This window comes from Triticum aestivum, chromosome 6B, assembly GCF_018294505.1.
Source record: "Triticum aestivum cultivar Chinese Spring chromosome 6B, IWGSC CS RefSeq v2.1, whole genome shotgun sequence".
Classification (NCBI taxonomy): domain Eukaryota; kingdom Viridiplantae; phylum Streptophyta; class Magnoliopsida; order Poales; family Poaceae; genus Triticum; species Triticum aestivum.
The window spans coordinates 672,516,232-672,544,159 of NC_057810.1; the positions used below are offsets into that span (position 1 = coordinate 672,516,232).

General features: G+C 43.7%; 1 pseudogene across 1 annotated transcript; it reads right to left on the minus strand.

Annotated features, from left to right (window-relative positions):
* Positions 1 to 11,346: 11,346 nt before the first annotated feature.
* On the minus strand, positions 11,347 to 27,533 carry LOC123139093 (formin-like protein 7; annotated as a pseudogene). Its single transcript, XR_006469436.1, has 28 exons — positions 27,071 to 27,533; positions 25,987 to 26,687; positions 25,205 to 25,423; positions 23,814 to 25,126; positions 23,633 to 23,680; positions 22,860 to 23,536; positions 22,647 to 22,767; positions 22,485 to 22,556; positions 22,114 to 22,212; positions 21,953 to 21,994; positions 19,753 to 19,833; positions 19,603 to 19,653; positions 19,434 to 19,515; positions 18,782 to 18,876; positions 17,887 to 17,958; positions 17,697 to 17,813; positions 17,438 to 17,506; positions 17,286 to 17,352; positions 15,634 to 15,782; positions 13,871 to 14,288; positions 13,576 to 13,770; positions 13,265 to 13,490; positions 12,994 to 13,120; positions 12,813 to 12,908; positions 12,621 to 12,698; positions 12,149 to 12,209; positions 11,863 to 12,050; positions 11,347 to 11,714 (listed from the first exon to the last, which is right to left on the minus strand). The product of XR_006469436.1 is annotated as a formin-like protein 7 (transcript).
* Between the last annotated feature and the right edge of the window lie 395 nt (positions 27,534 to 27,928).

Sequence of the window (27,928 nt, forward strand, 5' to 3'; positions counted from 1 at the left end):
GTTGTGTTGCTGCTGGATATAGTCTTCCTCAACCTCTTCCTCTCACCTTGCTGGATCAAGGCATGGGAGACGTCACCGGGCTGTACGTGTGTTGAACGCGGAGGTGTCATCCGTTCGCCACTAGGATCTCCGGTGTTTGGATCACGACGAGTACAACTCCTTCAACCCCGTTCTCTTGAACGCTTCCGCTTAGCGATCTACAAGGGTATGTAGATGCACTCTCCTTCCCCTCGTTGCTGGTTTCTTCATAGATAGATCTTGGTGACACGTAGGAAAATTTTGAATTTCTGCTACGTTCCCCAACAGTGGCATCATGAGCTAGGTCTATTGCGTAGATTCTTTGCACGAGTAGAACACAAAGTAGTTGTGGGCGTTGATTTTGTTCAATATGCTTACCGTTACTAGTCCAATCTTGTTTCGATGGTATTGTGGGATGAAGCGGCCCGGACCGACCTTACACGTACACTTACGTGAGACAGGTTCCACCGACTGACATGCACTTGGTGCATAAGGTGGCTAGCGGGTGCCAGTCTCTCCCACTTTAATCGGAACGGATTTGATGAAAAGGGTCCTTATGAAGGGTAAATAGCAATTGGCATATCACGTTGTGGTTTGGGGTAGGTAAGAAACGTTCTTGCTAGAAACCCATAGCAGCCACGTAAAACATGCAAACAACAATTAGAGGACGTCTAACTTGTTTTTGCAGGGTATGCTATGTGATGTGATATGGCCAAGAAGAATGTGATGAATGATATGTGATGTATGAGATTGATCATGTTCTTGTAATAGGAATCATGACTTGCATGTCGATGAGTATGACAACCGACAGGAGCCATAGGAGTTGTCTTAATTTATTGTATGACCTGCGTGTCATTAAACAACGCCATGTAATTACTTTACTTTATTGCTAACCGGTAGCCATAGTAGTAGAAGTAATAGTTGGCGAGACAACTTCATGAAGACACGATGATGGAGATCATGGTGTCATGCCGGTGACGATGATGATCATGGAGCCCCGAAGATGGAGATCAAAAGGAGCAAAATGATATTGGCCATATCATGTCACTATTTGATTGCATGTGATGTTTATCATGTTTATGCATCTTATTTGCTTAGAACGACGGTAGTAAATAAGATGATCCCTCATTAAAATTTCAAGAAAGTGTTCCCCCTAACTGTGCACCATTGCGAAAGTTCGTCGTTTCGAAGCACCACGTGATGATCGGGTGTGATAGATTCTTACGTTCATATACAACAGGTGTAAGCCAGATTTACACACGCGAAACACTTAGGTTAACTTGACGAGCCTAGCATGTACAGACATGGCCTCGGAACACAAGAGACCGAAAGGTCGAGCATGAGTCGTATAGTAGATACGATCAACATGAAGATGTTCACCGATGATGACTAGTCCGTCTCACGTGATGATTGGACACGGCCTAGTTGACTCGGATCATGTAATCACTTAGATGACTAGAGGGATGTCTATCTGAGTGGGAGTTCATTAGATGAACTTAATTATCCTGAACATAGTCAAAAGCCCTTTGCAAATTATGTCATAGCTCGCGCTTTAGTTCCACTGTTTAGATATGTTCCTAGAGAAAATATAGTTGAAAGTTGACAGTAGCGATTATGCGATCAGTAGAAAGCTTATGTCCTTAATGCACCCCTCAGTGTGCAAAACCCCAAACGTCGTCTGTGGATGTTGCGAACATCGTACATACCATTTTGATAACTACGTGATAGTTCAATTAAATGGTTTAGAGTAGAGGCACCAAAGATGTTTTCGAAACGTCGCAGAACATATGAGATGTTTCGAGGGCTGAAATTGGGATTTCAGGCTCGTGCCCACGTCAAGAGGTATAAGACCTCCGACGATTTTCTTAGCCGGCAAACTAAGGGAGAAAAGCTCAATCGTTGAGCTTGTGCTCAGATTGTTTGAGTGCAACAATCACTTGAATCGAGTGGGAGTTGATCTTCCAGATGAGATAGTGATGTTTCTCCAAAGTCATTGCCACCAAGCTGCTAGAGCTTCATGATGAACTATAACATATCAGGGATAGATATGATGATCCTTGAGGTATTCGCGATGTTTGACACCGCGAAAGTAGAAATCAAGAAGGAGCATCAATTGTTGATGGTTGGTGAAACCACTAGTTTCAAGAAGGGCAAGGGAAAGAAGGGATACTTCATGAAATGGCAAATCAGCTGCTGCTCTAGTGAAGAAACCCAAGGTTGAACCCAAACCCGAGACTAAGTGCTTCTGTAATAAGGGGAACAGCCACTGGAGCAGCATTACCCTAGATACTTGGTAGATGAGAAGGCTGGCAAGGTCGATAGAAGTATATTGGATATACATAATGTTAATGTGTACTTTACTAGTACTCCTAGTAGCACCAGGGTATTAGATACCGGTTCGGTTGCTAAGTGTTAGTAACTCGAAATAAAAGCTACGGAATAAACGGAGACAAGCTAAAGGTGAGCTGACGATACGTGTTGGAAGTGTTTCCAAGGTTGATGTGATCAAGCATCGCACGCTCCCTTTACCATTGAGATTGATGTTAAACCTAAATAATTGTTGTTTGGTGTTTGCGTTGAGCATAGACATGATTGGATTATGTCTGTCGCAATACGATTATTCATTTAAGGAGAATAATGATTACTCTGTTTATTTGAATAACACCTTCAATGGTCTAGCACCTAAAAGGAATGGTTTATTGAATCTCGATCGTAGTGATACACATTTTCATGCCAAAAGATATAAGATAGTAATGATAGTACCACGTACTTGTGGCACTGCCATGTAAGTCATATTGGTGTAAAACGCATGATGAAGCTCCATGTTGATGGATATTTGGACTCACTCGTTTTTGAAAAGATTGAGACATGCAAACCATGTCTATTGGTGTATACGCATGAAGAAACTCCATGCAGATGGATCGTTTGGACTCACTTGATTTTGAATCACTTGAGATATGCAAATCACACCACATAGGCAAGATGACTGAAAAGCCTCGTTTTCAGTAAAATGAAACAAGATAGCAACTTATTGGAAGTAATACATTTTGATGTGTGCAGTCCAATAAGTGCTAAGGCACGCAGTGGATATCATTATGTTCTTACTTCACGGATGATTTGAGTAGATACTGAGTATATTTGCTTGATGAAACACAAGTTTGAATTATTGAGTGGTTCAAGTAATTTCAGAGTGAAGTTGAAGATCATCGTGACAAGAGGATAAAATGTCTATGATATGATCATAGAGATGAGTATCTAAGTTACGAGCTTTGGCACGCAATTAAGACATTATGGAAATTGTTTCACAATTAATACCGCCTGGAACACCGTAATGTGATGGTGTGTCCGAACATCATATTTGCACCCTATTGGATATAGTGCGTACCATGATGTATCTTATCGAATTACCACTATTGTTCATGGGTTAGGCATTAGAGACAACCGCACTCACTTTAATAGGGCACCACGTAATTCCGTTGAGACGACACTGTTTGAACTATGGTTTGGAGAAACCTAAGTTGTCATTTCTTAAAAGTTTGGGGCTGCGACGCTTATGTGAAAAAGTTTCATTGTGATAATCTTGAGCCCAAAACGGATAAATACATCTTCATAGGATACCCAAAATGGTTGGGTATACCTCCTATCTCAGATCCGGAAGCAAAAGTAATTGTTTCTAGAAACGGGTCCTCTCTCGAGGAAAAGTTTCTCTCAAAAGAATTGAGTGGGAGGATGGTGGAGACTTGATGAGGTTATTGAACCGTCACTTCAACTAGTATGTAGCAGGGCACAGGAAGTTGTTCCTGTGGCGCCTACACCAATTGAAGTAGAAACTTATGATAGTGATCATGAAGTTTCGGATCAAGTCACTACCGTACCTCGTAGGGTGACAAGGATGCGTACTACTTCAAAGTGGTACGCAATCTTGTCTTAGAGGTCGTGTTGCTAGACAACAATGAACCTACGAGCTATGGAGAAGCGATGGTGGGCCTGAATTTCGACAAATGGTTAGAAGCCATGAAATCCGAGATAGGATCCATGTATCAGAACAAAGCATGGACTTTGGTGGACTTGCCCGATGATCGGCAAGCCACTGAGATAAATGGATCTTTAAGAAGAAGACGAACATGGACGGTAATGTCACCGTCTATGAAGCTCGACTTGTGGCGAGGAGTTTTTCACAAGTTCAAGGAGTTGACTACGATGAGATTTTCTCATCCGTAGCGATGCTTAAGTCCGTCGGAATCCTGTTAGCATTAGCTGCATTTATGAAATCTGGCAGATGGATGTCAAAACGAGTTTCCTTACCAGATTTCGTAAGGAAAGGATGTATGTGATACAATCAAAAAGGTTTTGTCGATCCTAAGGATGCTAAAAGGTATGCTAGCTCCAGCGATCCTTCCATGGCCTGCAGTAAGCATCTCGGAGTTGTAATATGCACTTTGATAAGATGATCAAAGATTTTGGGTTTATACAAAAGTTTATGAGAAACTTGTATTTCCAAAGAAGTGAGTGGGAGCGCTATATAATTTCTGATGAGTATATGTTGTTGACATATTGTTGATCAGAAATGATGTAGAATTTCTGGAAAGCATATGGGGTTATTTGAAAAGTGTTTTTCAAGGGAAAACCTGCATTAAGCTACTTGAACATTGAGCATCAAGATCTATGAGGATAGATCAAAACCGCTTAATGATACTTTCAAATGAGCATATATCTTGACATGATCTTGAAGGTGTTCAAGATGGATCAGTCAAAGAAGGAGTTCTTGCCTGAGTTGTAAGGTATGAAGTTAAGAGTTAAAGCTCGACCATGGCAGAAGAGAGACAAAGGACGAAGGTCGTCCCCTATGCTTCAGACGTAGGCTCTATAGTATGCTATGCTGTGTACCGCACCGGAAGTGTGCCCTGCCATGAGTCAGTCAAGGGGTACAAGAATGATCCAGGAACGGATCATTGAACAACGGTCAAAATTATCCTTAGAGGAATAAGGAAATGTTTCTCGATTATGGAGGTGATAAAGAGTTCGGCGTAAAAGGTTACGTCGATGCAAGCTTTAACACCTATCCGAATGACTCTGAGTAGCAAACCGGATACGTATAGTGGAGCAACCATTTGGAATAGCTTCAAGTGGAGCGTGGAAACAGCATTTACAATATGACATAGAGAATTGCAAAGTACATACGGATCTGAATGTTGCAGAAACGTTGACTAAAACCTCTCTCACAAGCAAAACATGATCAAACCCCAGAACACATTGAGACTTAATCACATGGTGATGTGAACTAGTTTAGACACTAGTAAACTCTTTGGATGTTGGTCACATGGCGATGTGACCTGTCAGTGTTAATCACATGGCGATGTGACCTGTCAGTGTTAATCACATGGCGATGTGAACTAGATTATTGACTCTAGTGCAAGTGGGAGACTGTTGGAAATATTCCCTAGAGGCAATAATAAATTAGTTATTATTATATTTCCTTGTTCATGATAATCGTTTATTATCCATGCTATAATTGTATTGATAGGAAACTCAGATACATGTGTGGGTACATAGACAACACCACGTCCCTAGTAAGCCTCTAGTTGACTAGCTCGTTGATCAATAGATGGTTACGGTTTCCTAACCATGGACATTGGATGTCGTTGATAACGGGATCACATCATTAGGAGAATGATGTGATGGACAAGACCCAATCCTAAGCCTAGCACAAAGATCGTAGTTCGTATGCTAAAGCTTTTCTAATGTCAAGTATCATTTCCTTAGACCATGAGATTGTGCAACTCCCGGATACCGTAAGAATGCTTTGGGTGTACCAAACGTCACAACGTAACTGGGTGGCTATAAAGGTGCACTACAGGTATCTCCGAAAGTGTCTGTTGGGTTGGCGCGAATCGAGACTGGGATTTGTCACTCCGGTTAATGGAGAGGTATCTCTGGGCCCACTCGGTAGGACATCATCATAATGTGCACAATGTGACCAAGGAGTTGATCACGGGGTGATGTGTTACGGGAACGAGTAAAGAGACTTGCCGGTAACGAGATTGAACAAGGTATCGGCATACCGACGATCGAATCTCGGGCAAGTACAATACCGCTAGACAAAGGGAATTGTATACGGGATCGATTGAGTCCTTGACATCGTGGTTCATCCGATGAGATCATCGTGGAACATGTGGGAGCCAACATGGGTATCTAGATCCCGTTGTTGGTTATTGACCGGAGAACGTCTCGGTCATGTCTGCATGGTTCCCGAACCCGTAGGGTCTACACACTTAAGGTTTGATGACGCTAGGGTTATAAAGGAAGTTTGTATGTGGTTACCCAATGTTGTTCGGAGTCCCGGATGAGATCCCAGACGTCACGAGGAGTTCCGGAATGGTCCGGAGGTAAAGATTTATATATGGGAAGTCCTGTTTTGGTCACCGGAAAAGTTTCGGGTTTTATCGGTAACGTACCGGGACCACCGGGAGGGTCCCGGGGGTCCACCAAGTGGGGCCACCGGCCTCGGAGGGCTGCATGGGCCAAGTGTGGGAGGGGACCAGCCCCAAGTGGGCTGGTGCGCCCCCCCACAAGGGCCCAAGGCGCCTAGGGTTTGGGGAGGGGGCGCCCCACCTTGCTTGGGGGGCAAGTTTCCCCCTCTCCACCCCTTGGCCGCCCCCCTAGATGGGATCTAGGGCTGGCCACCGCCCCCTAGGGGTGGAAACCTAGGTGGGGGCGCAGCCCCCTCTCCCCCTATACATAGTGGAGGCATAGGAGCAGCCCAACACATGAGTTTCTTCTCCTGTTGGCGCGGCCCTACCTCTCTTTCTCCTCATATCTCGCGGTGCTTGGCGAAGCCCTGCTGGACTACCACGCTCCTCCATCACCACCACGCCGTTGTGATGCTGCTGGATGGAGTCTTCCTCAACCTCTCCCTCACACCTTGCTAGATCAAGGCATGGGAGACGTCACCGGGCTGTATGTGTGTTGAACGCGGAGGTGCCGTCCGTTCGGCACTAGGATCTCCGGTGATTTGGATCACGACGAGTACGACTCCTTCAACCCCGTTCTCTTGAACGCTTCCGCTTAGCGATCTACAAGGGTATGTAGATGCACTCTCCTTCCCCTCATTGCTGGTTTCTCCATAGATAGATCTTGATGACACGTAGGAAAATTTTGAATTTCTGCTACGTTCCCCAACACATATGTGTCGTCATTGCATATGTGCACGACGTCCTTGTATCCATAAACCATTATCCAACTGCTTCTATAGCTAATAGTCCACTCGAGACCGCTATCCAACATGTATCTCTAAGTATTAAGTAAAAAACAAAGCAGTGCATTAATCAAAGTGACATAATGTCATTAGTATATTATTTTTACATCCAATGCATAACCAAGACAACCAATCAACTACCTTTTTATCATTAGTGGCAATAACACAATACAAACATTTTCCCTTATCTGTCACTTGGATAGATATCTTGCAAGATTAAACCCAACTAACATACACAACTCCCGTTTGTAGATCATCACTTTAAATATGGTCAGTGAAATACAAATAGATTGGAGAACATATATGCATATAAATCATACAACAAAGAAACTCAAAAGAATCCAAAAGAAATTCATAGATAATCTTATCATAAACTGATAATTCATCATCCCATAACAATCACACCGACAATTACATCAGATGGATCAAAATCATGTAGGGTGGCTGACGTGATATTTGTATTGAGAAGTAAGGAATAGAGGCCGCCATCTTGCGATTGTCATGGACCCATAGTCCAAGGAGGACTACTCACACATGGACATGGTGACCGAAATGTTGATGTACATAGCTCCATCAATGAAACCCAAAGGACACCAAAATAAGGCATTCAGATTGGATCGCCCGTTGAACGCATGGTGGCGGCAACGGAAAAAAATCCTCGATAAGAAATGGGTTTTGGGCAAATATAAAGGTGTCCGAACCAAGAGGCGTTGCTGAGGTGTCCTCATGATCCCACCCATGTGGTACAGGCTTGGGCTACATGGGGCCCTCAGGGCGCCCTCCACTGGTTCATGTGCCCTCTAGGCTCTAGCTCCGTCCTGAATTGAAACTTTACGATGTATTTTTTTTTCCAATTTTGTTGTCTCCGGAAAATATATTTTTTGTAAATTGCAAAGCATACGAGAAATAGCAACTGATATTGGACACTAGATTAATAGTGAAGTCTAATAAATCAATACAAAATTGGGCCAAAATGATGCAATAATTGTATAAAAGTGGCATGAGTATGACAAAAAATTATAAATACGTTTGAGACGTATCATTGATGTGTGCACATCAACTACATGTCCCTTTGTAGGAGAGTTATAGTAACCATTGTGTTATAATAAGTTTAGAACGGGAAGCCGGAGTGATGTAATACTGAACCTCAAATTTATGAGTTATAGCATGAGAGTACAATAGGGACCCGAAATCTTAAAGCTATGGTTAGATTTTTGTCTTCATTATTCTTCGAAGTCCCGATGTTGGCTAAGAGTATAATCATAAGTTTTTGTGAGTCGATGATTTTGCAAGCCATAAGCTGAACAACTAGGTGATAGTCATGTCGTTGAGAGCAACTTGTTCTATGTAATAACGATCAATCACCAAGAATAAATATGAATAATTATGAGCTGAACAACTAGTTGATATTCATGTCGTCGAGAGCAACTTAGTCCACGTAATAAACTCAATCGGCTTATCCTTAGCATAAATAAGGATAGGGCAACTTGATGTACCCTTTTATTTTTATTATTGCAACCTTTCAACCAAACAATTGTTACGTCTTTTAGCAACTTCAGTGATTCCTGAATCCAAACTAATTTCCATGTACCAATTCATGTTGCTCCTCATTAGATTTGAGACACTTTTAGCAACTTCAGTGATACGACAGATCCCTATTCTTGTGGGATGCCTACAAATAAGGAAGGTAATAATATTGTAAATTATGATGCTAAATAAGGAAATATATCATATGCTAATTTATATTTTTAGGTGTTTTTATCATTCATACCCGACATAAGTGTCACTGTTTTTTTCTTTACTTTGGGCCGGATTAATATTTATTAATCAATTTCATGTTTCTTCTTTTCCAGGGAATTACATGTTTCATCTCATCTCAATCATATAAAAGTCTTGGTTGTATATTCATGTAAAGGCTAAAATACTGCAAAATACCATTCACGTTTAAACCTAGATCAAGATCAAAGTAAATACTCACCTAGTGTGCAAAGAATTTGTGGTATATTTATCTTAAAAAATAGGCCTAAAGATTTTTTTTTCTAAAAAAATATCTAGGATTTGTGGTACATTCTTCGAGGTGTAAATACCAGAATTATTCGGCCACTTCTAGACATCAGCCGTAGATGGATCCAAAGTGAAGTCTTGCAGCAACCTATTTAAAATCAACAAGCAATGGTGAGCTTTTCCTAAAAAAAACAGTGCACTTGAGGGAAATGGGGACGATGGAGAGACTCAGAACGATCTTGCAAGCATACGAATTGTTGCATAGAAACTTTGTCATCCAGCACAAAGGAAAAAAGGGAAATGATTCCCTCCACCCGGCCGATTTCACAGTGTTTTATGCCACCTCCCACGGACGACACGTGGTTGTGCCCCACACATGTATTGAAACTCCATCTCCTGCTCCTCTCTCTCTCTCTCTGTACCTTATCCATGTCCAGATACTTTTTCTGTCCACGAGCTCCTTCCCAAGCGCATCGCCCCTAACTTGGCTCTTTTTGGCTCCCAGGCTACATCTCAACACCGCAGCACCTCCGGTACCCAGCTACTAAAATCCTCTGACCACTGACCCTGTTGCAGGCGGTCGGCCGTCGTGTGACGAACTGGCCGACGGCAGGGCGGTGCTCCTTCCATGGCGTGCTCTAACCGTCCAAGGGTATCGCCTGGTTGGTTGGGTAGGCGTTGAGAGGCCGAGCAATTGGGCGTGTTGCTGCCATGGCCGGCCGAGAGACACGCAATTGTAGATGCTTGACATGCGTCGTCGTCGTCTGCAAGAGGCCAGTGATGCAGAGCTTGGTCGGGATCACAACATCGTCATTGTTGCAGAAACATCGTGGATGTTGCGGGGATACGAGTGTGCGGGACCTTCTCCATGCCACCTCCAACCATCACTGGTCACCTCCCTATTGCAATTGCAACGACAGAGTTGCATACGGCGACGACAACAATGCTGCAACATCATCTTTCATTAAAAAATAATAATTGCAACATCATTCATATTGCGAAAGTCCTTCCGCAACATCATTTATGTTGCAAAAGTCCTTTCGCACATCATCTATGTTGCAAAAAGGTGCGGACGAGAAAGATCTACAACAGAACCTTTTGTTGCAAATGTTTCTGCAACAAGACCTTTGTTGCAAAAGAGTTCTCGTGACACAACTTCTGTTGCAAAAGTGAAGGATGACGCTCGGCCGTGAGATTGTGTCCAACCCGACGACTGCCTTATAGATCCGCCGACCGACACGTAGCAGCCCCCAAGGAAAAAAGATGAGGAAATCTTGTGCGAAGAGGCTCAACGGAACCACCTTATTTCCCAAGCATCAGGTTCAGGCCAAAAGAGCAATAGTTGAGAGTCTAGCTGCAATGTTGGAAGACCCCATGTATCTATAATCCCTCCTTTGCTACACCAACACTGTTTCTATCGCACAACAACAAAATGCTTATCGGATTTTTTTTATGATAACCTTTGACAAATGTTTTCTATGCTTCAAAATTTTCGTCATGAAATGACATTCGTGGAAGTCATGGCAAAAAAAAATCAATACTCAAAAATGCTTTCAAAAATAGCATTATTAGAGTATTGATTTTGTTTTTTCTGCCATGACTTTCAGGAATGTTCATTCATAATAAAATTTTGCAAGCACATAGAACATTTGTCAAAGGTTACCACAAAAACAATTCAGATTTTCTTTTATTTTATTGTTTTACTACTTTGTTTGATTTTACTGTTCAGCAGGAGCATTTGAGCCCACATCCATCCTTTCCGAAATAGGGTTTTAACTCCCATCTCCAATTTTCCACATGTGGGGCCATAACCATTCCCAGCAGAATATAAAACGCTTGTGCAGAGGATACTGCTAACTACCAACTGAACCAAGCACCAAAATTACTGGTCCAACAAATCTAAATCTGACTTGTACCATCTGCCAACAATCTACTCAGGTTCTTCTCAGCAGTGCTTACAAACACGAATCGCATGGCATAAGAACAAGCAATTCAAAGAGGCGACACTCCAGGCTCGCATTGCACGACACGACAGAATTCAACAACACGCACCAATCACAGGCACAACATGAAAACGATGAAACTTCATTTAATCTGACAAGGGAAGTGTTCAACGACATTCTGTTTTATTCTCCTCCATGAAACTCTTCCTTATTCTATCGGCCCACTCCATAGTCCATACGCCAGCCAAAATTAAATAAAATCCATTCATTTTCCCTGGTACAGATGATGATGAACACCACTCGGGTTGCTTCCTTCCGACGTAGAATCAGAACCAATGGAAATCAGGGGGGAAGTTCATTCAGGATGATGATGAGTTCTTGAGGACCCACTCCACCAAGGTGGACACGCCGAATCCGGTGGCGGCACGCTTCTTGTCGTTCCACACCGGCCCGGCCATGTCAATGTGCATCCACTGAACCTTCTCGTCAACAAACTGCAAGGCAAGCATATTAGAGTTCTGTCAGCTCTGCCAGAAGTACTATGCAACTCTCTTTTTCAATGCACAAATGTGGATGCTTTGGTTTATTACTTGTGAGCTCGACTGTTTTTAAGGGACTGAGAATGCCAAAGAGATGCTATACCTGTTTCAGGAACAGGGCAGCGGTGATGGAGCCGCCCTGTCGACCACCAGTGTTGACCATGTCCGCCACACCAGACTTCATCTGCTCCCAGTAGCTTTCCTCCATGGGCAATCTCCAGAACTTCTCCCCCGATAACTCAGACGCAGCGGCGACTTCCTGGGCTAGTTCATCACTTGGCGTGAAGATTCCTGAAGAGACATGTCCATTAGTATAATACTCAAATATTTCCATCTTGGAAGCACACAAAAATGAAGTTGACTGAGAGATAACATTTGTTTGAGCTTACCAGCAATGCTTGGCCCAAGTGCAACAACGCAGGCACCAGTTAGTGTTGCCAGATCAATAATCTGCATGTCACAATTACAGTAAGTCATAAGGCAACTACGTAAAAAGTTCAAAGCAAACCAATGAACATCACTTCCACTTCTCTATTCTAAATTATCTTTCAACAGATATGATAAGCATAATGGATTGTTTATGTCATGTAGTGCAATTCATGAATCTTTATATGAGCCTTTATATGGCAAGGAAAAATGGAATAAGATAAATCATGCTACTAAGTAGACCGAATAAATATAGTGTCATGTGATGCTGAACAAGGACATGAGTATTATCAGCACTACAGCTTTTTCAACATATCAGCATTACAACTACGACAACAACATCTGATTGACATTCCACTTAAAGTTTTTTACAGCAATCATCAAAGCAGCTAAATTGTACAACAGAATATGGTGTCTGAAGAAGCAATTCATTACCTTGTCAACACCTTGATTACAAGCATAGACCAAAGCATCAGCAAGCGTAAGCCTCCCTTCAGCGTCAGTGTTATTTACCTAAAGGAACATAATAATGTGCAAATGAATACAGTGTTGAATTTAAACCAGTGGGCAAACTGGACCATGAAAACGAGGATAAGCATCACATATTCTTGTACTTTAGGACGATACCTCAATCGTCTTCCCATTAGAAGCAGTCAAAATGTCACCAGGTCTCATTCCTGTGCCACTAATCATATTCTCACAGGCGGCAACAATAAAGTGAACCTGTGAGAAAGGAAATCATTAGCAAATACTACAGGAGTACACTAAAACAAAGAGGTTGCTCATGCAAGTACGGAAACTGAAGTACCTCTACTCCAGGAGGCTTGATTTGGGCCAAAGCTTTTGCTGCACCGAATACTGCTGCGGAGCCTCCCATGTCAAACTTCATCAGTTCAATACTGCAGCCTGGTCCAGTCTTAATGTTGTAGCCTCCACTGCAGACAGATTGGTGAATCAAGTGTTAAGATTTAGCAGTCATCAATTATTAATATCACTGCATTCTACCAGCATGACAGATTGAAGATGACAAATCCACCCAGTACTGCAATAATTCATAAAATATGCTTAGTGGTACAAACCTGTCAAAAGTTAGACCCTTCCCAACAATAGCCAGCTTTCTCTTGACATTGCCACCGACGGGTTTGTAGCACAAGTGGATGAAGTGAGGAGGGTTTGCAGAAGCTGCAGCAACTCCCAAGTAGGAGCCCATCTTTAGCTCCTGGCATTTCTCTACATCTAATATTGTGGCAGTGAATACATCACTGTATTCAGAAGCAATCTTTGATGCCTCCTCCGCAAGCACAGCTGAAAGGAAGGCATGTCAGGATTGTAATGATAAACCATCATAACAATATCTATGAACTCTGTGATTGACAATAGAGTTACTGACCAGGGGTAAGAACATTTGCAGGTGCGTTGACAAGCTCTTTCCCGAAAATCACGCCTGAGGAAAGATCGTTCACATACTTAAGTTTCTGGTCCAGCTCTGAACCAGAACCCAGTCCAATAAGATCTACTTGTTTAAGATGCACCTTCTTTGACTCAGCCTTGAATCTGCTGTCATCATGCAAGCCAAGCACGGTTCCTGGAATTCAAATAGATAGAGACCATCCAGCGTCAAGTCAAAACCTTTGATAACTATCGTAATGAAAGAAAAGAAAATATGAACAAGAGCATTGCAGTACCAGACGCGATTGATGCGGCAGCGTTGAGCTTGAACCCTTCCTGGATCCCAGCGGGGGAGGCAAGAACAACAGCAACGCTGCTAGCCTGAGCAGACTTGGCAACCGATGCAACAGATTCACCGATACCCCGGCAAGCCGCGGCGGTGGATGGGGCGCTCTGGCCAAGACCAACAAGAGCCACCCTCTTGAAGCCCTGCCCGGAGAGGCGGAGAACCACCGACTGCCCGGCCTTCCCAGTGAAATCCTCCTCGGCCGAAGCCTCCAAGAGCAGACCGCCAAGCTGGGCGTCGAGCTTCTTTAGCACGGCATTCTCGAATTTGGAGTCTGATCCTTTGGACAGATCCTTCTCCGTGACCGCAACAGCTAGGATGTCGCCCTTCCAGTCGGAGAATTCGATGTCCTTACCGGTGAAAGCAACCTGCGTGACATAGAAGGAACACAGTTGAGCTCACTTGCAGTGAAAACGGTAACTCTACATCGCCAGAGCAGATAATTAAATCTAAACGGAGACGAGATTTTCCATGGGAGAACACTAAGCTGATCCCGATCTAGCAGTTCATCAGTGCTTATTCCACTAAAAAGAGAAGCCTAGATCAATGGATTCAAAACAACTGTAAGGACTACTCCTACTGCTACTCCTGCTACAGATGTATAAGCGTCATCAGCGTCCAAGTGGTTTTCCATGGGGCACACTAACTCGATCTCGATCTAGCAGCTCGTCAGCGTTCGTACTAACTAAAGTCTAGACTAGATCAATCGACTCGCGGCAACTGAAAGGACTACTTCTACAGTCCTACTACTGAAGCAAGCGTGCGTCCTGATCCAACTCGCTCGCACGGAAAACAGTACTGCACACAGACACGCGCGCACCTGGGGGAGCTCGACGGCGTTGGCCTTGGTGAGCCCGAGCGCGGGGACAGCGGACGCCGCGGCGGAGGTGTGCCCCATCCTGGCGCGGTGCCCGAGCGGGCGGCGGAGAGCGGCGGCGGCGCCGAACGACGAAGACGACGAGGGGCGGGCGGACGGTGGCGCGCGGGGGAGGCGGCGCAGCAGGTGCGGCGCGCGGCGCAGGAGCAGGCGGGAGGCGACGGCGACGGCGGCGGAGGTGGATGCGGCGGACGCCATTGGAGTGGGGCGGGGGGCGAGGTATATATCGGCCGCGGTCGCGTTGCCAGCCGTCCGATCGGGTCGGGTCGGTCTCCGCCCCCCTCCCTTGTAGCCTGCGTCATCCGCTGGGACGGCTCCTGGAGCCCGCTACGCGCACGCCGAGGCCTGCCAGCGCAGTCGTGTGCCTGACTCTGGCCGGTGGGGACGGGGGTGGCGCGGGGCCACTAGTCGGCGAGATGTCTTGTTTTCGTGTGGGCTGTGTTGAGAGGGCGGGCAAGGTTGTTTGTCGCCGGAGGACTAGCGGTAGGATGGATAGCGTGGAGGTCGAGGAGTCTGGAATGGATGGAGCGTCTTTTTATTGGCTCCCTTCTTTTTGTTTTACGGGAAAGAGCGATCGATCCGTGGACCACGAGATCCAAAGTGTTTGTTTTCGCCTACGTACAAGATTATTTTTAGACCTGGCGTGAGTGAGAGTACCGTGTGACTTGCGCTCTCTCCGTTTAAAAAAATACTATATATGAGCGCATTTAAAAAAAACAGATTGCATAATAATCACTTCAACCAATAATGTACTAGTGCATACACATATTTATGAAAGTCAATCTTTGCAAATTTGACCAGGTTTAGAGAGGAAATTATATGTATCCACGGAGTACCAAACATACACATCATGAAAATATGCTTCATGATGTGTCTGATGGTATGCATTTGGTATTCTTGATGTAGATGTTTTTTTTCGATGGCCTTGGCCAAAGTTTGCAAAGATTTGATATACTATGAAAGAGCTGAGAGGGGTTGTTTAAACTTCACTGCATAACATGATGCTCGTATACCAAAGAAAGTGTGGATCACGGACGAAGGAACGGAATTAGTCCTACTAGGCTGGTTCGACAGATCCAGGGAGATTTCATCCAAGTTGCAGAGGGGATGTAATATAATAATCATGTAAATATGGACTGTTTCTGACTGCTTACTTTAAATAACAATGTTCATCACATCATGAAATAATCATGTAAATATGGACTGTTTCTGACTGCTTAGTTTAGTACCAACAATGTTACATCACATCGTACAACAGCGACACATGGGAAATGTACATAGTTTTACACGTATGGAAGGAACCATTTACAAAATTTGTCTGTCGGCATGGGGAGAACCCCCCAAAATATACAACATCTGTATGTACTACCAACTTCTTTCCCTATGGACAGTGAGCAGCAGTACAAAACTGTATGAGCTTTACTTCCCTATGGACAGTGAGCAGCAGTGCACTACACGGCTATGTGCTAAACGCGTCGCTATATCAACAGAGTCTACCTATCAATATCACATTGCCACATTGGTATGCACTATTGCCTGTGACTTTTTTTTTCCTTTTCTTGACCTTTTTACACGGAGCTTTGTCTTCCTGGCCTCCACTTTCATGGTAAGAAATTAGTGGGAATCAGTCATGTCTAGCTTCGACGACGGGTCATCGGTTGGAAACTCCCGGCTCCGGCGACCCCGCCTTCTTGTGAGCGGCGGCTGCCTTCGCCTTCTCTCTCTCGGCTTCCATCTGGGCTTTCTTCTTCTCCGCCTCCGCCTGCTTGAGATTCTCGGCATGCGCCCGCTCGAAAGTTTTCACAAAGCTCAGCAGAGTAGAGACAACTGTCCACAAAGAAAGGGGGAAACCATGCTGCTGTGAATAATTCGACCAGTATTGTATTGGTCTGAAGATTTGGTGGATATGATAATTCTATACTACTACAGTTTTTATCTTTTTGCCATGAAAGGGGGAAACAGCATAAGCTGTTAGGGACATTTAATGTCGACCAGTGTTGGTCCAATGATTTGGTTGATGCAATTATTACAGTTTCAGCCACAAGTGGTTCCTAAGGCTCGACCAGACTGAGGACTGCAGGAACTCATGATGACTTCCTGTCAATCCAGACTTTTACAAGTGTAAATGAGTTGGTGAGATTCACACAACCAGGGAAGGGTGATTAATACTCCCTCCGGTGCATAATTATTGTTGTGGTTTTAGTTCAAATTTGAAACTAAAACCACGACAATAATTATGGAACAATAATTATGGAACTGAGGGATTCAAACTGCGACAAGTAATAAATTGTTTGGGAATAAAGTGCGCCTTAGTTGAAACATGATGAGTGCAATGGGAATAACTTTTGAAGCCCATGCCCCATGGAACTTTTTCTCACATGTCTTGCATATAAAATGAACAGTTCTTATCTTCCTTTTGTTCGGACCCATTACGATATGCTTTGTATATTTGCAGGATAAACAGGCCGTTCAGCTCGAAAGAAAATACCTTGCTCAAACGGACACCGCACAGGATCTTCACCAAAATAATGTGCTAGAGAGTCCGCACTTTTCCCCTAAAAGCAAAATAAATAAAATTTAGCACGAAACACAGCATGATGCATGGAGCAAGATATTGGCAGCTTGCCAGTCCAGGCATACCGCTGTACTGTAAAGCGAAGCTAATGACCTCCCTTCAGCTTGGGCATCAGCCAGAAATTCCTTCAGTTTCTGAAACAAAAACTCTTGTTGAGTAGTGCAATTGATATGCTAATTAATGGTAGTTAACTGAATGGCTAGTTGGTGCCGTAGTTAGTAAGGTTGTCTCCATGCTTTTCCTAAACGCGTTATTATACGATTAGCGAACGATGAACAAATATATTTAAAGTCCAGCCTATGTAGAAATGAATGGCGCACTGACCTTGTAAAACGTCTCAGACACTGGACCATCTTTTTCAGATGTTGCCAGTTCCTGCTCGACCTTTTCCAGTCCCTTAGTTATCGCTTGCATTTCCTCCGCCAAGTCTTTCAATTGGATCTGTTTGTCCACGATGTGGTAAGTAAGAAGACATAAATTACTAGAATGGATCTAGCATTAAGATATGAGCTACCTTTGTGGCGGGTTCTAAATGCGCAAGATCCTTAACAAAATCAAGAACTTCAGGAAGCTTGCCTGCAAGAACCTGTGGAAGCAACAAATCTCGATGAAAGTTCATTGATAAAGTGCACATTCTCAGAGGCTGGCACAACGGTATCAGTTTCATGATAAGAACTTCACATGGACATACTGAAAGCAAGGCAATCTGTCCACACTTTTTTTTGAAGAACCAGATGTACTTTTTTTTTGTCGAAGAAGCAAAAGCCCAAGAAAGACCATGGTTACAACCAAAAGAAAACAAAAACACCACCCCACGCCATCGAACATGGATTGATGTCTCTCTTTTATTGGAAGGGGCCCACAATAGGTGGAACACCTTATAGGGCCAGAACTGTCCAGCCCACTAATCAGTGCAGTTGATCAACAGATTGTCATTGCTGTAGGAGAAACAGCAGTCTTTTTCTTTTGAGAAATTACAAACAGCAGTCTTTGTCACTGCTGCAGGAGAAGCAGCAAAAGGTCCCTGAACACTGATCAACTAGAGCACACAGTCGTTGCAAATAAAGAACTGATCATCCCACTAATGAATGCAGTTGATCAAAATACTGCTTCTGAGGAAGAGACTTTAATAGTAGCTACCCTTTCTCTTCCTTAAAAAATGATCAATCACTCATAGTGCGGTTGGAATGACATCACTAAGCAGTAAGCACAACATTGGTAGACCGGATCTATAAGGGCTCAAATCTTGGGAATACAGACATGCACGTGTGCAAAATTTGTAGTACTATGCACCAATTCGCCTCCCAAACAGAAAGAGCAAATAAAAAGAAGAGACGATATCCAGAACTTTGAATCTTATGATAAGAGAACATGATCAAGGAGAAAACAGCTGCAATTAAGTACCATACCTTGCACAAATAGTGCATGAGAGTCATCTTATTGTTTCGTGCCCGTATATCAATGAGCTTAAGAAGACTATCTAATCTAAATCCAACGGCTGAACCTGAAAAGGCACACTTGTTAGAAGAAAAAACTGAAAAACAGGATCATGGATCAACAGTTCACTATTGATTTTACGAGGTTCCTTATAAACAAATTCTCAAGATTGTGCCTTTTCGGCTTTACACTATTGTTGACTATCCAGTTAACGCCAGAATACAACTTAAAGTCTTGTCTCAAATAGTAACAAAAATTTCAGTTGGACTGATTTCTGTCAAAAGATATTCCGGATTTTCTGGCTTCGTTTCCCCAAACGAGTTGAGTTTAGATAAGATGGCAGAGCAACATATACTAGCTATAGTAAAGTTGGCTATCTTATTTGGAAATCAGTATGTAGTGCAATATTGTTCCAGTTCTTAACCCCTAGCTATATTTCCACCAGTAAATGATCCAAAATTATTTTAAATGACATTTTCTTCTGGCGCGCTATGTATAATAAAATTCAAATAAGACATCGATCGACATAAAAAAACATGTGCACTACATTTATCCATCTTAGGTCGTTCATTTGGAAAATCATATGGTAAATATAACAATCTTACACTGGGTTTGCTGACTCACCCCTTGCAGTTCCTTGGTTTAATGCATTCCCCAAGGAAAGAATTGTTTGCATCACTCGCTTAAGCTTGTCAGAGTTCCTAACCTGGTCAAGCAACATCATGCATGAACAATGTATACATAACATCTCAAAGAAGAGTCAAAGGCTCCAGATAAACTGACTGCTATGTACCTCTTCAGCAACATCATTAATGGTATTCAAGTTATTTTTCACGTCTGCAACCTGAAACAACATATATATGGATTCAGCAATGGCTTAAATAGAACAGTCAGGATAGTCCATAGAGATAAGGACTTTACAAGGATGTGATGTTATTCTGACCTGTGTAAGAAACTTTATCTTAAAGGATAAGATTCTCAGTTTTGACTCCACCCTTGGCACTTTCATCATTTCCAAGAAGAACTGGAAACACAGAAGAAAGTCAACAATGAAGTTATTGCTTTAGTGTTTTCAAAATGAACAATGTCTCATTCCACAATTAGTTGATGATGGACCATCTATTTTGGAAGTATGGTGACGACATGATCCCTTATATGGACCATGATTTGGACAAAGCTGGCAATATGAAGCTAATTTTGAGTGTGTTTGGACAATTATCGGGTTTGAAGATAAATTTCCATAAGAGCGAACCTTTTACTGTTTCGGGAAGGCTAAGGAGAATGAGCTTACGCGCAGCTTTTCGGCTGTGGTTTGGGCTCATTCCCTTTAAGTACCTTGGCATTCCCATCCATTCATCACAAACTTCGTAACCAAGATTGGAAAGTTACCGCAGACCACCCTGAAAAGTGCCTCAGTGGTTGGCAGTCTAAAAACTTATCCTATGGCGGCCACCTAGTCCTTATTAAATCCGTGCTATGTAGTCTACCGGTCTTTATGATGTCCTTATTAGAGATCCTGAAAGGGGTCCGGAAGAGACTTGACTTTTATCAGTCTCACCTTTTCTGGCAATTGGATCAGCACAGGAGAAAATACCAATTGGTGAGGTGAGGAATTTTATGTACCCAGAAGGACCAAAGTGTTCTCAGTATTCAAGATTTAGATACTAAAAATAGCAGAGGACGGGGTTTGGCATCCACTTTTGGAGTTAATAATAACTGGGGAAAAAATACTTTCATTGGTGAAAGCCAAACCAATGGACTCCCACTTCCAGAAGGGTCTCATGAGGGTTAAAGAAGCCTTTCTTCAATTTGGCTCATAATCAGTGAGAATATGAGAAGATAAATGGCTAGGGGATACTTCCTTTTCTACTACGTACCCCCCAGTTATTCAACATTGTGCGGCATAAGGATGCCACAGTTGCCTCTGTTCTTGGGGCGGCAAACCCACTCATGGACTTCCGTCGGGCGCTCATTGGTCAGCATTTTGGTTGATCAGAATGTCCTTGTCCTGAAGGTGGCAGAGGTGCAACTATCTCAAGAACAGGACTCATTAGGTGGGATTTGCATACCACTGGAGTTTTTTCGGTGCACTCCATGTATTCGGCTTCAACAGATATGTGTGTATGTTTCAGGTCGAAGAACGGTTATGGCGACTCAGATTACCACTTAAAATCAAGGTGTTCCTCTCGTTTCTATGCCAGGAAATTATCCTCGCAAAAGGCAATTTGATTAAACGGAATGGCAGGGGACACGTGATCCACTTTTTGCTTTCAGCAGGAAACCAACCAACATCTATGTTTTGATTGTGGGTTAGCACTTAGCACGCATAGCATGATGTGCTGTCAATTTAGCATTCAATATTAAACCACCCCTCAGTATTTCACGTGTTTTTGGGTCGGGGCTGCAGTGGTTTTTTGGTCCATTTGGCTATGTAGAAATGGTGTTGTGTTTGACAAAAAAAAGGTCAACCTAGTATGCAGGTGTTTCTCCCATGTACCAGCCGGCTGCGGTCTTGGGGGTAGTTACAGAAGGTGCGGCACAAAGACCTGATGGAACTTGGCGCAAAGAAGCTTGAGTGATTTACCAGGGAGTTTATGTCCCGGTTTGGATGGCCTGTCAGTGATAGGCTTCTTGGTCTCTACTGAGGATATGGTTATGTGTGACATGTCACACTTCTTTGTTAGGCCTGTGATGGTGTTATCTGTGGTCTATCTCACATTTTGATTAGGCTACCTGTTGGTGAGTTGTAATAAGTGGTGCAGTAACTGAGGCTTTATGCATCTACGATGCAGAGGCCGGGGGTAATAAAGCTTTCATTTTCGAAAAAAATAATAATGTTGAAACTAGGCCTGTTAGTACATTAGCTATATTTGGCAACGGCAAAGATATTGCGGAAATGACTGTTTCAGCATGCAATTTCCCAAGAAACAGCCAGCAGGAGATATGCATCTTAATTTTTCACAATGCATAGTGCAACCTGGCATATCACCTAAATGTGAAACAGCTAGGCTCTATGACCTACCTCCCACTAAGATCATGCAGATTTCCCCTGAAGTGAACTATTCAGTTCGGTTTTTAAATGCTTACCAAACAGAATTCATCATCAAAGGAAATAAAATAAAATAGCACAGCAAAACACTGACCTGCTCACATTTTCCTAGATTATCTAAGCTGCCTGTATAACCCTGAAAAGGTGGGAGGAAAGCTCAGTCACTATAGAGAACCGATGGAAAGAAATTCCGACAACATGAATAATGAGTGCCTAGTGACATTTCTAACAGAAATACAGTCAGTAGAGCTGTACTTTGAGCAGTTCCATTTCTTCCTTAGTTGGGCAGAACTTTATCAGATAATCTACTTGATCACCATCGACGATGGAATCATCAAGGGTAAGCACTGAAGCCTGGAAAAAAAATCTGATCAGCATAACCATTACATCTTAAATTGTCAAACACCGACAGTAAGACTTTATCTCCAGTAAAATTTATGGCTATACGTTTTAAGATGTGACAATACACCCCTAACCAGATTTGTCAAATGACTTGTAAGTTATTCTGTTCTTTCAGCGAGACCATCAACAATGCCAACATTCTTCTACTTGTCAAGAACTCCTGATAACTCTCACAAAGTTTCTATGTTGAGACAACATCTTCAATTAAACATGAAGTTAGTTACCATCAAATCAGGCAATGGCATCTTAATGTTCCGCAGCATAATTTCACAATTCTTTGAACGCTGGAGGTCAATCTGCAGAAGAAAAGTGCAACATTATTTATTCAACATTCGAGTTTTCATGTCATTGTTTAGTAGTGAAGAGTTGCTTGGGGATATAAGTACCAAGTGAACTTTTTCTTGTTTTGATGCAACAGGAGGACGTTGGCGTGTCCGTTTTGCATCCGTACTTGGCATGGATACTGAGAAAAGACTTTCAAGCTCAGACAGATCAATCTCCGGAGTCCTGTTAAACATATGTGTGGACTAACATATCAAAGTGCCCGGCCCATTGCTATTTTAACTAACAAAGAATGTCGCAACAAAATATTTTGATACCTAGATGCTTCATCAGCCTTCTGTGTATCTGCCCATAAGCTTCCCTGTGTTGCTCTTGACACTTTTACCCAGTGTAATGGCTTCAGAGGTGTCCTCTTGGATGGCTGGTTGGCACGCAAACCTCTAGGGCTTTTTGACCGGACTGCGCTGCGGCCCTTTGCACCAAATGATAATGTAGGAGGCGGGGGAGGGGCAGCACTGACAACGGCTCCTTTGCTTGGCAAAGAGTTTGAGGAATTCTTAGGAGGTGGGCCTGGTGGAGGTGGCGGTGGTCGGGTTACTGATGGTTTTTGTGAAGCATTGCCGGCCCCAGCTAACTTCGGAGGAGGCAATGGGGGTACAGGTGGTGCTGACCCACGAGATGACATGGTATGCAATGGCGGGGGAGGTGGGGGAGGATGAGGGGCAGCATCGAATAACGGGGGTGCAGGTGGCGCCGATACATGAGATGCCATGGTATGCAATCGTGGGGGAGGTGGGGGAGGATGAGGGGCAGCCATGAAATGTCTACCACTTGTGGATGGAGATGAAGAAACCAGCGAGCTACTTCGAGGTGGAGGAGGAGGTGGTGGTGGGATGGTTGGTGCTTGCAGCCTTGGAATTGTTTGTGAAAGGTTGGGGCTCAAAGGTGATGGAACCGCATATTTTGATGCTGAACTGACCTTTTTGTCAGCAAACTGCAGATGAGATGATGAAACTAAATGGTTATTAGGTAGTGGAGGAGGTGGGGGTGGTGGCGGCGGTGCACGTGGAGGAGAAAATGATGATTTTACCAATGAGGGGGGTGGTGGCGGTGGTGGTGGTGGTGAAGATCGAACTTTCTTTGGCGGGGAAAAAATTTCATACGCAGTAAACGACTGTGTAGAATTTGCAAAAGGTGCTCGTGGCAGTGCTGGTGGAGGTGGCGGAGGAGGAGGCTGAGGTGGTGTAACCGTTTCTTTTCTGCTTACCAACGAGGGAGGTGGTGGCGGGGGCGGGGGTGGTGGTGAAGATCGAACTGGTGGGGAAGAAATTTCATACGTAGTAAACGATTGTGTAGCATTTTCAAAAGGTGCTCGTGGCAGTGCTGGTGGAGGTGGCGGGGGTGGAGGCTGAGGTGGTGCAACCTTTTCTTTCCTGCTTGTCTCCTGTTCATACACAGTGGCTGCTTTTATAGGAGGAGGGGGAGGTGGTGGTGGTGGTGGGAGCGGCGATGCTGGGTTAGGATCTGATCTTGTGACTGGAGTTACTAAGGGCCCTGAGTCTGAAGTCAGAGGAATTGCAGGCAACGTCACCGGTGAAGATGCTTTAGGGGTACTAGATTCCTTTACTATACAAACTGAAGAAGCTGAAGCTGTAGAACTATCAGGCAGTGACTTGAGAATCTCGTAAGAAGATTCTTGTGATTTAACCAGTTGTTCAGTTGCAAAAGCTTGTGCAAAGGCTGATGGCTCTGGAGGAGATGAAGGGGAGGGCATGGTTGATTTAAGGGAAACACTGATCAGACTTGTACTAGTATTTATGGGTAAGGTAGGGGAAACAGGGGCTAATGAAACAGTGGCCGGTCGGGGAGGAAGCGGAGGAGGTGCACATGACGGTATCCAAGATGTTGATGATCCTGATTTAGTTACCATAAGAGGTGAAGGTTCATGCTGTATTGGAGTTTGTGAACCAGGCTTCCCTACAGATGTTGTCGCTGATGCCTCTGATGAAATTTGCACAGCAGAATCAGATGGCAGTGGCTGCGGTTGAACTGGTGAAAATACAGGCTGGGGCGTAACTGTAACTGAAGATGGTGCTACTGATGAAACACTAGCCTTTGGCTTTGTAACCTCTGATGGTGCAAACAACACCGAAGGAGGCTCTGTTCGTGAAGGATCCAAATCTATTCTATGTGGTTTGGATGGAACTTCCGTTGGACTTGAATGTGGGGGGCCTTGTTTAAGTTCAGTGCTGCCAAGCATACCAAAGTGATTTTGAAGCTTCAGCACACGAGCAGAAGAGTTGATTTCACCAGAGAAATTATCAAAGCCAAGTTCTTCTTGAGTATCAAAAAAAGTTTCAGGCTCATCAGGAGGAGATGCACTAATATTTCCTTGGGAAGTAACCTGGAACCTTTTCTGGGGTGTGTCCAGTGCAGTATCCATATCCCCATCCAACCAGTCCAAATGGTTGAAGATATCTAGCACTTTAGCAAACTCTTCAACACCAAGTCCTTGTTTATCTTGATGACTCAAAGGCTCTGTCGTAACAAGCGAAGTAGTTGCATCCATGTCAGAAAAGATAACCTAGCATCAACACAAGTTGCAAGTAAAAAATCATGTATAAAAAGTAGGCTAGTTCTCAAGTTAATTTAAAACACTTGCCTCAGCTCGAAAATCTTTAGGGAATTGATCTTTTGCATTCCATAGCATGTCTATTTCATCACGGCTGAGCATCAAGATGTTTGACCTGATGAAAGCCGTGTTGAACATGATCCGGAATACCATCTCCTCGCGATCTAGATCATCATACAAGTTGCTACACTCTATGACAACATCACCTTGGACATGACATTGAAGGTTTATGTTCACCCGTTCATCTGCCTAAGTACATAAATGGTCAGTTTAAGAGTATTAAAAACTATATACTTCAGAAGATCATCAACATGATAGCCTATTAATGTGACAATGCAGTAACAAGGTTATACGCAACTTTCACAACTTAGCGGCAAGGTCCTAAAAAGCTATTGAAAGCTATCAACAATAGAATTTTAATATACAATGTAAACGATAAAATGCATTAATAGATGTCAAATTGAATAACCATAACAAAAAATGTATCACATCAAGTACTTTTTGACTAAGAAATATGGATGTTGGAGTATTGAAAAAGGCACAGTTGAAGTCTCTTGATATTTTCTTTTAGATCAACCTTATAAGTAATGTTTTTGTCAAGTCGCACTTAAAAATTACGATACTAAATTATGATATAATATATCTATATGAGGTAGCGGAGCTATCGAGCGGAGGTAATTGAAGCTATCCCGCTAATCGCTAGCAAATGCAGTTATAGCTAGCTATTTAAATCCTTAGTCCAGTACTAAGCCATTAACAATTAAGGACATGCAGATTCACTTCAAATAGATTATCAGAAAATGAACAATTACCTGTGAATTAAAACGGACAAGATTACTTGTTTTGGGGGTTGAAAAAAGAACTTTGGGAGTCTGATCATGAGGCATGAGTGGATCTGGACCATATATCCTGAATATCGGACAAAAACCACCTTGACTTTGGAAATCAGGAAGCATCCTCAAAGTCAGACAATCCAGTGTGAGGGCTCTATCAGCGGGAGGCCACTCAGGCATGACATTCCTCATCGAAATATACCGCAAGTATCTAATTTGAGAAGGCATGGGATTTAGAGGTGAAAACATCTCCAAGAACTCCGAAGATGATTGTTTGTAGAGCATATCCAGTGTTTTCTGCTCATCTGAATACTGCCCCAGGTACAACAAGAGAGCAGCTAGCATGAAAGCCAGGATAGGCCAGCACCCTTGTTCGCAGTGCATTATGAGCAAGTTATGCTGGCCCAGAGAGAGCCAGCTTTCGTTGGACTTCAAGATGCAGTGCACCATTTCGATGGTGAGAAGTGGACACCCCTCATAGTGGCCCGGGTAGTCCAAAACAGTCATGCCATACTCGGACAAAATGTGGTATAAGCGGCTTTCTTCTGACCGTGTCCCGAAATTCGCGACCATGAACGAGTGATCATGAAAATCTTCTAGAAGATGTGCTGCGATGCCCCTGGTGTGTGCCTCGAACTGGTCCTCCTCCGGTGCATTCAAGGAGAAGCAATGATCGAAAACTGAAACAAATACAAGTGACATGTGTCAGCCATGCTAATACTCGACTCTGTTCTGCATTGAAATGGCTATTTAGCCACTGAAAATAAAGCTAGGCACGTTCTGAAAGGCGACAGAAATCTGACTGGATTTCCTCATTCAAAACACATACTCCGTAACTGATAAGCCGACAAACGCATAAGCTAAAATGGAGCAATTTCTCGACTTAAATTCCTTCTCTAAACCAGCTAGTGCTTGCTCACCGCAGCTCAAATCAGCATTTGAACTAGGCTCAGTTGCTTATACTACTTGGAAGGTGCAGTCAGCAACAGATCAACCAAACTGAAACTTATTTCTTCTACTACTAAAACGGCAACGCAGAGGAAACAGCTCCATCTCCATTTACCGTAGATGTTGTCCGTGATGAGGAGCACCCCGTCGGGCGGCTTCCTGAAGAAGAACTTGCGGAACAGCGCCATGGCCGGGCCCTAACCAGCGAGCCCCCTCCAATCCCTGCACCGATCTTATCCTGAAGCGCGAGCTCCCGCAGCCGCCGGGCTCCCTCCAGCAGCGGATTCGGGCCGCCGACTCGCAGAGACGCTCAAAGGGGACGCCGCGCCGGGAGCCCCGCCTCCGCGAGCTGCTCGGGCTCGAGATTCAGGCCGCTGGCCGCAGCAATACAGCGGGAGAACCGGGCGACCGCGGCCTGCTCGGCGGAATCTTCGTGCGGAGAGCTCTGGATTGCGCGACGAACACCTGGGGAGAGGGGTTTGCTGCGGTGGATTTGGGCGGCGGCGATTCGGCGGAGGAAATGGCGAGAGGAGAAGGATGGCGAGGAGGAGGAAGAGAGGAAGGCAGGAAGACGACCAGAAGCGATGGGCGTTTGACTAAATTGATTGATGATTAATTGTTTTCCGGCGCAGCTGTTAATCTCTGCTCTGTTTATGTGTTTGTTTTATACTCTGCCCCCTTGCTTTTGAGGGTTTTCCACTTATTCTATTTTCCTTTCAAAAATGGAGTGATTTTTAATTTATTATCTCGATTTTAGAAATATGACAAGCCACATACTCCCTTTGTTCGAAAAAGCTTGTCTCTCAAATTGATGTATTTAGCAGCAAACTAGTGCTAGATGCATCCATTTGAGGGACAAGTTCGGGACAAGCTTTTTCGGACGGAGGGAGTATATGCTATGATTTTTGTGTTTATTTTTATTTCATTATGGGAATAATGAAATATTTATTTGTTGGGTCAACTCCATGCGTAA